Raw genomic sequence first — 16,665 nt, 5'->3', positions numbered from 1 at the left:
GACACTTTTCTCTTGTTATCAATTTCAAGATATAAAATAGTAATCATGTAGGAAATATTATTTGACTTCTGGCAACCATATTGATGAGCTCATTACTATGTTCTTCATCCTTTCTCCTATATTCTTTTATCCCATTTCAAATGTGGAACATGGATACACTTCCACACTTTTATGGCTTTCCATCTATAATGGCAACCAAACAAATTGAATTCTGAAAATTCTTCTCATTATTAAAAAGAGTAAAATGTTGACACCCTTAGAGAGTAATTTCAAGATCCAAGAATGAGAAAATAGCTACATTATTCCACTATCAGTTGAAAGTAATCTGCTCAAGAAGAATGTGAACTCCTAGAAGTCAGGAGCTGTTTTTCATTTTGTCTTTGCTAGAGTTCCTTGCTGTGCTTAGTGAATGTTTCTTGGATTGGATTGAACTGTATTGGTTTGTCTTGGGTCTGATCATCTTGGATTAGATTGGATTCAATTAGATTGGATTAGATTGAAAGAGCATCTATCCCACAAAAACCTATTCTTCCACCTAAAGAAATCCTATGCAGATTTTATATCAGTCCCAAATTTGTCAACTTTGTCAAGACTTTCTGCTGCTGAGGCAATTATGGAAATTGATTTGGCATATAAGATTTCATTCCCTACTCCTCTAGGAGGCAAACTAAGGAGTCCAGCTGGGGCCAATCAAGACAAATAATGCTGTGCCCAAGTTAGTGGAGAAAATTGATTTGTTCAGTTGTTTTAGTTCTATTTCAATAAAGTCTTAGTATGACCTGGGAAGAAAATTTTTTAAATTGCTTTGGCTTTAACAATCACTTCTAAAGGTCTTTTCTTTATGTTTTCAAAAGATAAATATATTGTAACTTTTGAAAATGATTTAATTGTTGTTTAAAAATAAACCCTCTGGATATAGTTGTCACTTTCATTTCATTGACTTTGGCTTGGTTCATTTCATTACTATTATTTTATGTCATTTTAAGGAGTTAATATTCAGCAAGATAATACCCTCCAACATGTAAAGCATGGCTAAAATACCTCTGATATTTTCTGGGTATCGATTCCTTAATTGTTTTAGTCTTCCTCGGACAAAATTCCAACAGGTTAAGGAACCAGCTCATGATTTATAACTTGTTGGATCGGGTTCTGATGTTTGCCATGACACTTGGCCTAGTTTGAACACCCTCCTCCTGGATGCTAGCTTGAGGGTGACTGAGCAAGTTGGAGCAGACAGAAAATGCCCTGAGGTCAATTACAACCTGAGTTTATCTGTCCAGTGTCAATGTTTCCAAAGGTCCTTAAAGGAGATGTCACCAGCTCCTAGTAACTTCAGCCCTTCTGACATATCTCCCATTTCACCAATGCAACTTCAGTCCTGTCATCTAGGCAGTCAGCGATACAGAAAGAGGCCAAGAAAAGATCCACTCAGACTTCTATTTCAACCAAGAAGCAGGGCACAGAGTCTAGCAAGAAGGATTTTTCCCAGTACAATTTTTATTTGGGGAATGAGGTATCTTTTTGCTCATTTTTGTTTTAGCAAAGATTGAAATGCATCCTGAGAAGGAAGGTTAACACCGAATATGGAGCCATAGAGACTATAAGGAGAATCAGAAGAGGGACTTACTAAACCTTTGTCACAATACTTGACAAGCAAAGTTTTTCTAAACTGAACGATAGTTCACCCTTCCCCACGTGTGCATTCAATATTTCCTAAGACCTATTGGGTTGTTCTTGGTGAACGTGGGAAGGAAAGAACCATACAGAGCAAAGGATGGTGATGTGGTGGCAGCTCCATTCACCACTGCCTTGACTTCCTCTGATCATAAGGGTAACCAAAATTGAAGCATTAAAAGTGATTGTTTATGAGATGACCCTTCAGAAAGAAGCAACCAAAGCAACCCTCTTCCTGGATACACTGATATCCATGACACTTGTGACTCACCTCCTTCCTCTCTGAACACTGCTTCTCACTCTTCTTTGATGAATTTTCACCTTCTCCCACCAAGTGCCTAACACTCTATCCTTGGCCTTCTATCTCTAAATTCTCACCCTTGGAAATCTCATCAGCTCCCATGAGATCAAGTTGCCTCTAGAGACAACTCCGGGCTCTAATATCTCTCCTGACATCCATTCCTACATAACATTACCTATAGACATCTCTAACTCAACTTGCTTAAAATGCAAGTCCTGTCTCCTCCCAAACCAGTTCTTCTCCAAGTATTCCTGCTTCTTTTGAAGCTGTCACACCCATCCTGTCACCCAAACTAAAAGCATTGGAGAATTCCTTATTTCTTCCCTTTTCCTCAATCCCCCTACTTTCCAGGTCTTGATAATTCTCCTGTTGTTCACATTCTCTACCTCTTGAAATCATTTTGTATAACTCTGTATACATTTTGTGTTTGCTTATCTGTATGTATATGTGTGTGTGTGTGTGTGTGTGTGTGTGTGTGTATAGCCTTTCCTCTTTAGTAGAATATAAGTTTCTTGAGGGCAGGGGCTGTTTTCATTGTATCTGTCAATATATCTCTAAGACTCAGTGCATGTATGCCATAACCTAGGTACTTAAGTACTTGTGAAATTGAGTTAACTGGAATTCTGTGATAAAATCCAAGCCAAGTAGGTAGCATACAAGAAGTTATCGACACTAATGTCACCAAACATATGAGTAAATTGAAACAGAAAGCAACTATAACCCATTCTGATTTTACCAAAAAACAAAACAACCAAAAAACTGAATGTTTTGCAAGCTAACCCAGATGTACATGCTATTGGGAGTTGTTATATACACTGTAAAGAAATTTTCTATTAGCTTGGAAAGTCTGTGGTTCAAACCCCACATTGTCATTTTGTAAAAAATACAAAGTTCAGTGTGGGAGATGCACAGGTTTCCACCAGACCCAATCACACAACTCAGCTTTACACTATCCTAGTCTTTAATGACAACCTATTTGAAATTTAAATTTAAAAGGACTTTTTTCTAATGTTTTGGGGTTCTGCAGATGAGGTGAGAGTATAAGTGAGGGGTAGGCATTACAGAATTCATCTTGCATGACTTCATATTTGCGATGGCTTTTGTATTTCTTGCCTTCTTGATGGATGAGAAAGGAAAGAATATGGAACAGAAAAGAAAATAAAATTTAATTTTTAAAGCCTTAAGCATTAGGTTTAGAACTGGAATCTGCATTTGAATAAAGCTGACCTTACAGGAAAATAAAATAAGCCTTTCAATATCTGTGTCTGCTGTCCTTGCAGAAGATCATGAAAAAGCTCAGCCCACTTGGCCAAGACCAACCTGGAGCTCTTAGCTGTGGGTCCTTGTGGTGACCACTTTCATTCCTGAGTCTTAGTTTCTTCATTTGTAAAATAAGGAGTCAAAAGACACCCTCAAACTTCCATTCAAGCTGTGATTTTCTATAATTCTAGGGTGCAGATCTCCTAGAAATTGTGTTACCTAGAATGGAATAAAAACATGCAGTAAGTGAATGATATCATAGGATCATAGATTTAGGGGAGAGGCTCTTAAACCATAGTCCATAGGTCCCTAAAGCATTCATGGAAATATTTCAGGGGATCCATTCATTTGGATGGAAAGAAAATTACATATCTACTTTCACTACCCTCTAACTGAAATTTAACACTTTCTTCAATCGTTTAAAAGCATTATTGTGAGAAGGGGTCCAGATATAAGCTTCCCCAGGCTGTCAAAGGCAGTCATGTTGCACACACACAAAAAGAGTTAAGAACCTCTCATTTGAAGCTAAAAGGGGCCTTAGAGGCCATCCAGGCCAATACCCTCATGTTATATACAGATGAGAAAACCAGAGCCCAGAGAACTGCAGTGACTTAACTGAGGACATATTAGCAGTTGATGCTGTGTTTCTCAATGCGAGCATTATTATGAGAGGTTTGGCTATAGCTATGCTTTCCCTGAATATAAAAAACAAAAAATGTGAGAGTGGAGAATGAGTGGAAAGAAATATCATTGAGGCAGAAATCATTGTAGAAAGGGTGCCCAGCTTCCCCAATGTTGTTGCTGCTGTCTGTCCTTCATTTTCTGTTTCTTTTTATAGTTTTATTTTATTTTTAATTTATGAAATAAAACAAGCATTTCTATAACATAGTAGAATAATAAAAGGATGATTGCACAGGAAGCCGCAAGTCTATTATGTACAACTTGCTATTTCTTTTAAATATATAATACATTTATAACATAAATTTATTTTTTTCCTTCCCTCCCTTCCCCTGCCCTAGAGATAGGTACCATTACACACACACACATGCACACACACAACCATTCTATACATACTTCTATTTATCAGTTATTTCTCTGGGTGCAGATGGTGTCTTTCTTCATATGTCCTTTGTAGTTAATTTGGGTATTTATAATATTCACAATAACTTAGCCACTCAAAGTTGTTCTTAAAACAATATTGCTGTTACTGTATACAACTTTCTCTTGGTTCTACTCATTTCACACAATTCTATCCATGTTTTTTCTATAATCAATGAGTTCATCATTTCTTTTTTTTTTCTTTTTTGAAGAGGGGAAGGCAGTACAATTGGGGTTGTGACTTGCCCAAGGTCACATAGCTAGTCAGTGTTACATGTCTGAGACCGGATTTGAACTCAGGTCCTCCTGACTTCAGGGCCAGTGCTCTATTCACTGAGCCACCTAGCCACCCCTAGTTCATCATTTCTTACAGCATAATAGCATTAAATCACAATCATATACTACTACTTGTTTAGCCATTCCCCAATTAACAGGCATCCCCACAATTTCCAGTTCTTTGCCACCACAAAAAGAGCTGCTATCAGTATTTTAGAACATAGATGTTCTTTTCCTTTTTTCCCTAGTCATCTTTGGAAACAGACCTAATAGTGGTATTCCTGGGTCAAGGGGTATAGGCAAACGGATAACACTTGGGGCATAATTCCAGATTGCTCTCCAAAATGGCTGGATCTGTGAATCAGTGTCCCGATTTTTCCACATTTCCTCCAACATGTGTCACTTTCCCCTTCAATCATAGGCACAAAGTTAGGGCCAAAGAGGACCAATGAGGCACCTTGATGTCTTGACTTGTGCCTGAATTGGATTGAAGTGAGGCAGAGTTGCCCAAAGTCATCAGCCTCACTCTCTCTTCCTGAGTCATTGAAGTCCAGTGACAGGACAAAAGTCAGAATAATCAACAATGGCACAGGGTGCAGTGGAAGAGCTTGGCATCTTTGACATCTGGCCAAGTTTTAATAGCTCCATAGCACCTACTTCATGGTCAAATAGAACAAATTGTCCTCATCTGCCCAGTCTACCAGAGGAAGTCTTCACATGCTTGGGATATACACCTCCCTAACCAATGGGTTTGAGGTCTATCAGTTACCCTCAACTTGGTTTAGCCCATCTGTCAAGATGATTTTACTGGGGTGTGGCCACCACACATTTTACAGTTTCTCAGAGTCACAGGTGAGAATTGGCTGAAAGAGAGATGAGCAACCCTGAAAAGAGTTCAACAAACCTTCACACCAGAGTTTCTAGTCCTCCTTGAATACCCCATACACCAAATATGACCCACAACAATTGCTAACCAACTGCCATCAATAGAGAGATAGGCAGAGCAGCCCTGGGACAGCCCCCATAGACCCAGACCCCTGTTTCTGTTTCCAGTCTACCCCCTCATCCAGGGAAGCAAGCCCTGTGAAGAAGGGACCAATCATCCCCACTAGGTGTCACCCAAGTACCATATATAAGGCAGACATGCCAGCTGAGCTGATATCTTGAGTGAAAAAACGTGTGGCAAGCATGTTCTACCACCACCTTGACCACCATCTGCCCTCAGACCCTGAGGAGGAGAGCCCAGGACTATAAATCAAGAGCTTTGGGAATAGTAGTACTTCCAGTCTAATGCCTTCAAGGATGGGAAGCATCTTGGAGAAAATGCAGCCAGCCAACTAATGGTTTCTGAAAGCCACAGAAGTCCCAAGAAAGAAAATTCTTTCACCAAAGTTTTGGGTGCTGTCCAATGGTTCTACGTCAGAACTTGATAAAATTTTATCCATGGAAATGACCCTTAATGAAATGGCATGTACTTCTGCTTTTCCTCTTCACCCTAAGGACTATGGGACTTTTCCACTTGACTTTCAACTAGAATCTTTGTGATAGTAATGGAATATAAAAATTCCCCTGTATTGGCTTGGTTTTCAAATTGATTGTGTTAAAACCCAGAGCTTGTTAATCCTACCTGTGGGATGGACTTGTTGACTTGAAAAGAGAGACACGAACTGGGAGGAGCTGGTGACATAGATTTGGAGAGACAAGAGAGAGGCAGAAGAACTTTTTGGAAGCAGCACCTCGTGGAGGCAGAGAGAGAGAGACTGAGAGAATTGCTGGGGGACTTTTGAGACCTGCTCACTGAGCTGCCAAGGACTGAGGAGACATGGCTGTTTTGCTGGTACTTTGTCTGTCTGTTTTGATGTTGTTTTGCCAGATTTGTCCACTGGTGAAAGACAGTCCTTTTGTTGAAGAAGTCCTGGAACCTGGCTGTTCGCTAAGAAGCCCTGAGACTGTCCTGCAGACAGAGAGTGAATACTGTCCACTGGTGAAGGATAGTGCTGTTGTTGCAGGAGTCTGGAGACTGTCCTGCAGACAGAGTGAATACTGTCCACTGGTGAAGGACAGTGCTGTTGTTGCAGGGGTCTGGGAACCTTTCTGTTGGTTCAGAAGCCCTGAAGAAGGATTTTCTTGTTGTATGTTTACAGAAATCCTGGGAGAGGGTTTTGCTAATGTTTTCAGGGGTTCTAGGACTGTTCTGCAGACAGAGGATGAATTAATGAAGAGACTGGCAATGTATCTTGTGGCTTTGCTAAGCCTTGTCTCCTCAGTCTTCCATTAGAATGTGAGTCCCTTAAAAGCAGGCACTGTCTTGAATTTCTGTTTGTAGACTTTCTTATTGGCACAGTGTTTAATAAATGCTTTATTCATCAACTAATAATACATTTATATTCTGCTTTATAGTTTGTAGTATTTTCTTCTCTGACTATAGACAGTAGAAATATTTTCATCCCCATTCTACAGATAAAGAAAGTGAAGCTGTGAGACCTTAAGTGAATGATGAAGATCACATAGCTAAAGACAGAATGCATTCTAAGCCTTTGAGGGGATGAAAATGCAAAGAAAGGAAAGAGCATGTTGAGGTTGCAGACCCTTTGACTGCAAGGAAGAGTGTAAGCAGAGGAGTGAAATGATCCAATTGGAGTCTTTGGAAGATTATGCTGATAGTTAAATGAAGGCTAGATTAGAGAGGTGAGGCTAAAGCAAGGGAATTAGCTTGGCTGCATTATAATTGTGTAGGTAGAAAGTGAACAGGGCTTGAAGTAGAGAAGGGATTCTCAGACTTCTAAGAAGATGCCTGTGGGAGATGGCAGGGAGAGAAATTCAACAGCACTTTACAAGAGATTAGACTAGAGGAGGAGGAGGCAGGAGTCAAAGGCAGCTCTGAAATTTGGAGCTTTGGTTTTGACTAGAGTATTGGTTAAGGAATTTGGGGAGATAAAAGAAAAGTCTTGACCCCTACAAAAGATCTGAGACAAGCTAACTTCCAAGTAAAGGAACTGTCCAAAAATTGCACTCCAAAGCAAAAATTTGCTAACTCAGCCTTCCACTTCAGATCAAAGAAATCTATTGACTTGAGGATTTTTTTCACCCTCTAAGGCTTTCCATATCCACTTTGGCACAGCAGTGAAGTCATTCACAAAGGACTTTGAGGTTTGCAAAGTGTTTTTCCCATATTATGTCATTTGCTGCTCACAACAATACTGTGAAAGGTATTAATAAGCTCATGTTGCCAATGAGCAACTGAGGCTCATAGAGGTTAATCCACTTGCCTAGAATCACACAGGGTCCAAGATGAGCAGCCATCCCTGGTCATCCTGATGGCAAGTGCAACCCTCAATTCTCTATTCCACATTGCCTGTCAGTGGTGAGCACCAGCAGCCTGAGGCACAGTGGCCCCCACAACCTTGTCTTCCATTTTCATTCAGGTTCTTTTCTGTTCACCAGATAGTAATTTCATGGCTAAGCATTTGCTCAAGTGATGCTGAGCTGAAAATCCCAAGTCCCAATTCAAAGCCTTACTGTGTCCCTCACACATGAGCACCACTAAAAAAAGCATCAAAATAATAATAACTAACATTTCCAGGAAATTTCACATTCATACATGTTATGTTTGAGCCTCATGACAATTCTATAAGGTTGATCTATCCCCATTTTACAGATCAGTAAAGTAAGACTCAGCCTAGGTAAGCAACTTGCCAATAGTCACACAGATAGTGTCAGATAATGGATGCCAGATTTGCTGCCTCAAAGTCACACCCCATATCCATTATATCACATGTTATTGTTGTTATTTCAGCTGTATCCAACTCTTTGTGGCCTCATTTGGGGATTTTTTTAGGATTGGTTTGCCATTTCCTTCTCTAGCTCATTTTACAGATGAGGAATATGAGGCAAACAGTGTTAAGTGACTTGCCCAGGGTCATACAGCTAGAAAGTGTCTGCGGCCAGATTTGACTATAGGAAGAAGAATCCTGAGGAGTCCTTCTGATTCCCAGCCTAGCACTCTATCCATTACTCCACCTAAATGTACAAGTGAGTAAATGCATGGAAAAGTCTTCAATTTCACAAGGTAGAGCAAAAGATCCCTTCCTTTTCTTCTCTTTTCCTTTCTTTTCTTTTTTATTTTTTAAGGGGGAGGAAGCAAAGTCTTAGGAGCATGTAGCATCTTTCTCCTTTAGAATTTGAGTTCCTGGTAGGCAAGGTCTGTCCTGCTTTTTGCATTTGTATATTCAACGCTCAGTCCAGTTCCTGGGCACTTAGTAAGGGCCTAATAAATCCTTTTTCATTCATCCATCTATCCATTCATTCATTCAGCACAGATTTGGGGCTGAAGGAGACCTTAGAGAATCACTAATCCAAACTCTTCATTTTACAAATAAGGAAACTGAGGCCCAAAGAGGCCAAGTCACTTGTCGGAAGTATAGACAGTAAAGTGCAGCAACAGCAGCAGATTTTGAGCCTGACGTTGTCTGTAGCCCAAGCCAGCAAGCACTCTTATCACCCACCCATGCCCAGCTTCCTCTCTGCATGTGGCTCACATGGGTTTACTCCCAGCCACCTTCATTCAGTCTGTCCAGGATGGAACGTTCCCTGGAGAACTCTTTTTGTGCAGCCAGGGCTAGGGGATCTTAGGACTGGAATGGACCCAGATCAACAGCAATCCCCATACCAGCTTTGCTTCTTAGCTTCCATAGACCAACACTGCCACCTGCCGTCGGCAGGATGCATTTGAGTGAAATACCTTAGCCTAGCTATGTTCCTCAAATCCCAAGTAAGGTTGCAATCAATCACCATTCATCAAAATGAATCTTAAGGCATGCATTAACTTTAAAGAACTTACAAGGTACATCATACCAGGGATTGTCTCCAGGAAGGACTCTTCTCAGGACTGAGTGATATATAGTATTACAGAAAATCTATTAATCAGGATAGTTGGTGTGGGGGGTGAAGTGAGGGGGATGAGAATCCAGAAGAAATTTGGGCTCTGCCAGGGCAGCTGTTCATTAAGAAACAAGGAAACAGAGTCTTTCACGTTGTGCCATAGCAGGCTTTTCCAGGGTGCAGTCTGCAGATGCCATAGTGTCTTTCTTAGCAGGGCCCCAAAAAGATGTAGGTTCTTATCTTGATGTTGGAGACTCTAACATCAGGGCTCTTTGCCATGAGTCTGAAGTGGTCTGTGATTTCAATCAAAGCAAGATGTCAGAGCATCAAGAGGTTATATCTTTATTTCTGCCTTAGAGAAGCGTGGCTGTAGGAAATGGAATGAAGCTGCCTTCAAGCTTAGCTTATGAGCTGCTTGAGATCATATTCTAACTGCCTTTTTTTCTTTCTTTTTAAGCAAGAATGAAACTTCAGGCATTCCTCCCTGGTGGGGGGAAACATTCTGGTTTGGTAAGCTCCAAAAGAATGTTTTGTTTGTTTTTCTACCTGAAAATAAAAGATTCAAAAATTTGAGTATGAAAGAAAGAAGCTGGGGGGGAGGGGGACGGGTGGAGCTGGGGGGAAGAGAAGAGCCTCTGTACGATTGAGGCTTTTTTCTTTTTCTTTCTTTTTCCCTTTTTCCTTCCTTTTTTTTCCCAGATATTATACAAGAGCTCCCCCCAAAGGCTCTTTCCAGAATTGCATGCCTCCTTTCCCCAACACACTACTTTTGTTGACTAAGAGTTGACTCATTTGCTCATAGATGCCAAGAATACAAAGGAATGATTGGGATTACTTCTGAATATTGGCCTATTTCTGTCATCCCCTCAGGCAGATAATACTTCAAAAACATTTGGGGAGGAAAAACACCAAATTGTTATGTAATCAAAAGAATACTCAACTGGATGTCAGAATCAATTAACTGATCGATAAACATTTATTAAGCTCCTACTGAGTGCCAGCCCCTGAACTAGGTTCAAGGGGCACAAAGATGAAAATGAGGCAGGTCCTGACCTCAAGAAACTTCTATTACTTCAGGAAAACAATATGTACATCTGAAAGGAAATATAAATTATGGACAAATTAGCATATATGCCCAGTAAATGTCAAACATTCTGAGGTCTGCTGCCAACAACTTGTATGATGTTGGACCATGCACATACCTGTTCTGGGCTGTGGTTTCCTTATTTGTGATATTAGAGGGGCCCTACCTAGTGACCACAAAGGCTCCATCAGTATTTTTTGTTGTTCAGTCATTTCAATTATAGCCAACTCTTTGTGACCCCATTTGGGATTTTCTTGGCAAAGTGGTTTGCCATTTCTTCCTCCAGCTCATTTTACAGATAAGGAAACTGAGGAAAACAGGATTAAGTGACTTGTCCAGAGTCATACAGCTAGTAAGTGTCTGAGGCCAGATTTGAACTCAGGTCTTCCTCACTGCAGGTCTGTCACTCTATCCCTTGCACCACCCAGCTGCCCCATCAGTGTTTAGATTCTATATTTCAGTGTTTTTATAGGTAACATATTATTTTTATTTATAGGTAACATATTATTTTTATAGGTAACATATTCTTTCACTACATACTTCTGAATCCTGGTCCATCTGGTTAAAAAATACTCAGATTTTGATAAACAAAAGTCAGAAAGATAGAAAAATGGAAGAAAAAGAGAGAAGAAAGGAAGGGACTATCCAGGCAGTATGGTACACTGGAAAGAACATTCTATTTGTAGTGGGGTGGGGTGCAGTCTCCAGCTTTCTGGTTTCCTTCCTGAAAGATGATGGGCAAATCCTTGAACCTCCTGGAATCTCATTTTCCTCTTGTATACAAGGAAGTGGGATTGTGCTAGAGGACATCAAAGGCCCCTGCCAGCTCTGTATCTCAGATCTCTGCTTGGAAATTCAGGAACATTTAAATTCTATCCTCATTCTCCTTTGCCTTGGCTGTGATAAACAAGTGTTTAAAAATTTGTAGGTTTAGTGAAAAATATGGGGAGAAAATGTCTGTTTCCAGGGAGAGTCTTATGAATAGGTTGTCTATCTAATGGTTCTGAAAGGAGGCAGTGCCAGTCCCCAGTTCTTTCCATAGCTTTCTGATCAGTCACCACATTGGGGGGGGGGGGGAGAGAAAGGAGGATGAGGAGCCATGGTATAGTGGGAAGCACGCTGGCTTTGGAGGCAGAGGACCTAGGTTTAAATCCTGTCTCTGCTTCCTTAGCACTTGAGTAAACAGACACAATTATTTAACCTCTCTGGACCTAAGATCTTTCATCCATAAAATGAAATGGGATGGGGAAGAGAGTGGACCAGATGTCACTTCTAATTCTAAGTTCATGATATTATGACCTTAAAAAGGTTTGGTGTCTTAAAAGGGATCTGAGAAAGGAGAAGATACCTAGGTTAGGCACCTAGAGCTGAGAAGAGAAAGTGACAGGAAAGCAGGAGGAAGAAACGGGGTCCTGAAAGAGGAATGTGGAGAACGCTGTCTTGATGTGTGGGGACCATGCCCAGCCCAAGCATTTGGAGCCAGGATGGGATCAGAATACAATTTCCCCCAATTATTTTTTAACCAGTGAAATCGAGCAGGGGAAAAAAAGTATTAAATAATCCTAGCATAGCGAAAAGAGTTATAAAAGGGCAGCCAGAATGGTTGTCCTGAATTGGGCCAAACAAGTCCCACCCACTTTACCTTTCCTATAGGCTCACTGCATGCATGGGAGCCTCAGGTCTTTCTCCCTCCCCAATATCCTTCCCTTAACTCCATGTTCCTGTAAAGTTTCCTTCCCCCAAATCCAGTAAAGGGAATAATCTTCCTGATTCATAATACCCTGGGGATATCTCTGGATAGGAATGTTTCAAAGACAAATTTTGCCTAGGGCCAACCCTAGCAAGAACCAAGGGTTTCTGAAATACTGTGAATCTTTCTGAGATGACATCTGTGTATGGGGAGGAGAGGAGCATGGGGAGGCATACACACCAGGGATGAGAACATAAAAACAACACCAACAAAAATACAACCCTCCCAAAAAGTATCCCCAGCTATAAAATGTCTTCCTTTCCCAGACTATAGAGCAAATGTTTAAGAAGGAAGAGGAAGGTAGTCAGGGACAAAAAAGAAAGGAGAACTCGATAAACTCTTAGGACCATGGACAGAGGAAAGAGCACAGAGGAGTGAAAACTTGGTTCTCTGAATTCCTGGGCCTTAGATGTAGGAGGCCATGTAAGATCATATTCACATCCTCAGGCCTACCTTGGACCTTTATCTATTCTAGAAGCCACCACATGATATGGCTGCCAGGGGCTACTTCCCCAGGGTAGCAAAAAGAACTCACCTTCATGGGATCCACTCATCCCCATATCCCATCTGCCCAGCAAAGAAGTTTCTCATCCCTTACATGTATCTGAGGGGTGCCTTTCAATAGCATAGTCATCAGCATTCTGGGCGACTGTCTTAAGGATTCTGATGTGACATTCACAGCCTTAAGTTGTCACATTTTTTACATGAATTCCTAAGCTTTTGTTGTGCCCTTGGGTATGACAACTTAAAATAGATGAAATAATTACCAAGACTGATTATGCAACCTTGATGCACTCCATTGGTTCTGGGGAATGGGTCTAATGGCATATCATCAACTCTAATACAGCCTCCTCAGAATTCAATGAACACAGGATCTTGGGAATCCTCCAAAGGGATTTAGAGCTCTGAGGGCCCAAAGCTCCTTCACTGACATCAAATGCATTTCTGAGTTCAATGCACACAAGGTTAGAATGCAGAGCTGCAGATATTTGTACACAGGCATGCCCTGTGTCTGTCCCACAGCAGATATCATAGATGCCAGGCCAAGTTACAGCCTAAACTATATCCTGACTCCTGAAGCTGCTGTCATGGTTGGGAAGAACTAACCTCTGTTAATAAGACTGATGATAATGATAGCTTATATTTGCCCAAGGGCAGCTAAGTGGTACAATGGACAGAGCACTGGACCTGAAGTCAGGAAGACTCATTTTCCTGAGTTCAGATCTGATCTCAGACACTTACTAGCTGAGTGACCCTGGTCATTTAACAATCTCCTATGTGCTGGGCACTGTGCTAGGTACTGACTATACAAGGACAGAGGAGAAAGATTTCCTACCCTCAAGGAGTTTACATTCTATCAAAGGAAATGGTATCTACATAAATAAGTTTATTACAAATAAATACAAACTAAATACAAGGTAAATGTGACTAAAGATGCACTTGATTAAACTAGAAGTCAAGAGACCCAGGTTCCAATCCCAGATTTGCACTCTAATTAGCTATGTGTGACCTTAAGTAAGTCACTTACCTTCTAGGTTTAAGGGAGTAAAATAAGGAATTTGGACCAAATGGTCCCTGCAGTCCTTTTCCGCCCAGATACTCTCTGATTCTATCTCTTCCCCTGCAGCCTGACTTGACTTTAGTCTTTCTAGACAGAGCCACTCTCTGTGAGCCTCAGTCAAGAACAAAGAGGCTCTTTCTGAGCAAAAACATCTGACACATGGTGGAGGGCAGAGCTTCAGATGGCCCTGAGGCTTGCCCCCTGGGCTCCAGACACGGAGTCCCTGCAGCCCATAGACAGATACAGTGAGCGCGGGTCCTGGCTGACCCACCCTGCCAGTGATGACTGTTATTGGCTTCATCTTCACAGACAGTGGATGATAGCAGCAATTTGGGCCCTTTAAAAAAAATTTCTGCTATGATTAATACTGCTAAAAAACAAGTTACTGAGTACAACTCCAGAGGTTCCCCCATAATCATCATAATAACACACTTCTCTAGCACTTCATGGTTTGGAAAGGTCTTTCCTCAAGAGGACCCTGTATGCAGTGGGGAAAGCACTGTTCTTAGAATCAGAGGACCTGAATGAGAATTCTGTTTCTGTCACTTAATTCCTGTGTGACCTTGGTGAGGTCATTTGACCCCTCTGGGCCACAGTCTCTTCATCTTTAAAATGGGAAGATAACCTCTAAGATCTCCTCCATTTTTAGTCATAAATAACATATATACAGTTCTGTATTTACTATATGTAATGTAATATTACATACACACACACACACACATATATATAATAGCTTACTACTGTAACAAGACTTCTGGGACATCCTGTATGCTTTAAGATTAGTAAAACACAAGATGATTTCACATGAACCTGCAAATCTATTATTTGTTATTCCTTTAAAATATGTAATAAAGTTATCATGTAAAATAAAAGATCAGCAAAACACTTACAAATATTGTGTCATTGGATCCTTACAACCACCCTTGAAGATAGATGCTATTATTATCCTGATTTTCCATGTAGGGAAACTCATTTGAAGTGATTTGTCCAGGATTCCATCCAGACAACAGGTGTGTGAGGCAGAATCCAAACTCAAGTCTATGGTGACTCTGCTTCCAACATAGTAGGCATGACTCTCCCTAGCTGTCTATGACCCTATGAAGAAGATGGATAGGTGTTACTGACCACATTTTACAGGTTAGAGAACAAGCTAAAGGTTAGATGGTTTGTCCAGGGTCATGCTGCTAGGATTCAAAGCAAGATCCTCAAACTTCAGTACTCTTCCCAATGCATCATGTTGGATCTTTAGAAGCCATCTTCCTAACCATAAGAGCTACCCAGTAGTGGAATGGGCTACCACTGGAAGGAAGGATTACCTAGGACTGCTGAAAAGAAGGATTACTCTGCACTGGAAGCTAGATGGCCATTAACGGATATTCTACAGTAGGGTTATAAGCATTAGACTAGATGGCTACCGGGGTCTCTTCCAACTCTGAATTCTCTGATTCACTGAAGAGAATAATTCACACTTGTATCCTGAGAGAAAGTATGGTACAGTAAAGGGCACTGCTCTGGATTCAGAGGTTCTGCATTCAAATCTTGCTTCTATCACTTCCCACCTATGTGACCTTGGGCAAGTCACAACTTCCCTGGGCCTCCTTTTATTCACCTGTAAAATGAGGAGATTGGATCAGAGGCTTCTTCTACCTCTAGATTTATGGTATTGTGATTTATAATTTACTTCCATTATAATAGGCTTGTAAGGCTAGTGGTATAAACATAATTACTATCATTTTACAAATGGGGAAACTGAGTCTCAAAAAAGCAAAGCAATACAACCATAATCAAATAGCTAATACACGGTAAAGCCAAGACTGGTATGCAGATCTTTTGACTCTTCCCATATTGCCTTTGTAGTTTTGCACTCAGCCCTGGGTGTGGCACTTAACCCATTTGAGATGTGTTCTAGATTTTCTACTCGGAAAAATTTGACAATTGTCCTCAGGATTTTTTTTTTCAACCAGTTTTGACGTGGTCTGGAACGCAACTGGAAGTCGCCCTTGGGAAGAGGATTTAAGCCCTTCTGGGAGGTGCAATCCTGCCAAGTTTTGCTTACCAAGACCTCCAAGCCAAGAGGCTGTCACTGGCCCCAAAGGGGAGGGGAAGTTTCTCTAGCACCAGACTGGATGGATGAAAGAATACAATGTCAAGTGACAGGCTGTGAATCAAAGCTTACCTGAGGCTTTGTTCTTCCTCTCAGGTCACTAGGGAGTCCTTGTTCTTAGTTCCTGGTTTGAATGTATGAAATGTTGACTGAGAGAGGCTTCACTGTGGGATCTACACACCCAGGCACCCCCAGGCACAACACTGGCACCCCCTCAACAGCACAAAGTATGTCCCTGACCGACTGGAATGTAAGCATGGGAACTTAAAAGCCCCAACCATAGCCAAGGATGAAAAACTTCACTTGAGCATGCTGCTTGTCCAGTCCCTGAGTGAATCAGTCTATTGTGGCCAGGAGCTGGCATATATGGGCAAAGGACAGTTCACATCAATGAAAAGGAATAAAGCAGCCCTTGTGTTTGTCCCTTTTTAGAAATGCCCTATTAGAAGTGATCAAACAGGAAGATTGCAAAGTGCTTGGCCATTCCCTTCTTTTCCTTCCCACACTCCCCTGGTCTGCTAGGTCTTTGGGTTCTGGGAGGGGAGAAATGGGAGCAAATGAAATCATTGCTGGCTTGACATAAGCATAACTTCCATTCTACTCCCTGGGCCTGTGATTGACAAAATTCTCCCTTCACCTGATCTCGATTTGCCCCTAAATGAGAGGATCGTATAAT

At 41.2% G+C, this 16,665-nt stretch overlaps 1 long non-coding RNA gene across 1 annotated transcript; it reads right to left on the bottom strand.

The window, feature by feature from the left end:
* Nucleotides 1-3,041: 3,041 nt before the first annotated feature.
* On the bottom strand, nt 3,042-16,234 carry LOC138157860 (uncharacterized). The gene is made up of 3 exons (XR_011167485.1): nt 16,062-16,234; nt 14,776-14,980; nt 3,042-3,454 (listed from the first exon to the last, which is right to left on the bottom strand). It is a non-coding gene; the product is annotated as an uncharacterized lncRNA (long non-coding RNA).
* Between the last annotated feature and the right edge of the window lie 431 nt (nt 16,235-16,665).

The sequence above is a fragment of the Petaurus breviceps genome, unplaced genomic scaffold (genome assembly GCF_028583685.1).
Source record: "Petaurus breviceps papuanus isolate PSGF00001 unplaced genomic scaffold, PetGlider_PUasm1.0 173, whole genome shotgun sequence".
NCBI lineage: Eukaryota > Metazoa > Chordata > Mammalia > Diprotodontia > Petauridae > Petaurus > Petaurus breviceps.
Note: the sequence above shows the minus strand (reverse complement) of the source record. Positions and strands in the feature narration are given on the sequence as shown.